Source organism: Pterocles gutturalis, unplaced genomic scaffold, assembly GCF_000699245.1.
Source record: "Pterocles gutturalis isolate BGI_N339 unplaced genomic scaffold, ASM69924v1 scaffold4717, whole genome shotgun sequence".
NCBI classification, from domain to species: Eukaryota; Metazoa; Chordata; class Aves; order Pterocliformes; family Pteroclidae; genus Pterocles; species Pterocles gutturalis.
Genome location: NW_010112585.1, coordinates 21,247 through 21,634, shown reverse-complemented (window position 1 = coordinate 21,634; position 388 = coordinate 21,247). Strand labels below are relative to the sequence as shown.

General features: G+C 52.6%; 1 protein-coding gene across 1 annotated transcript in view; it reads left to right on the top strand.

Moving 5' to 3' along the window:
- LOC104462232 (sarcoplasmic/endoplasmic reticulum calcium ATPase 3) overlaps positions 1 to 388 on the top strand; it is a gene marked incomplete at its 3' end in the record, with an annotated part of 25,236 nt that overhangs the window by 3,606 nt on the left and 21,242 nt on the right. The window lies entirely within an intron of this gene.

The following is a 388-nucleotide window of genomic DNA, read 5'->3' as shown; positions in this document are numbered from 1 at the left end:
TAAACCCTCAGAGCCACAAAACTAATCCTCTCCTTTTCCTCCTCGTGGCCCTGCTTGTGGAAACATGCTGCAATCCCTCCCGCGCCGGGCCAGCTCACTGTTATTTATGTTCTTCCAGTTGGGCTTCAGCTGGAAGCTGAACATAAAAATAATGTGGGGAGGATGAACCGGAGGAGTGCTGGCCAGGTCCTCAGCTGGGCGAGCTGGCGGCGCTCCTAAGCCAGCTCCGGCGATGCGCTCCAGCTGCTGACCTGGCCTTTAATGACTTTAATTAATTATTAATTAAATTCTGCCGCCTTTCCCCAAATCGAGTGCTTGCTGCCCGCCCATCAGCACCCGAATATTACTTTTGTAATGGCCCAATCAGCATCACGATGGCGAGGGAAAG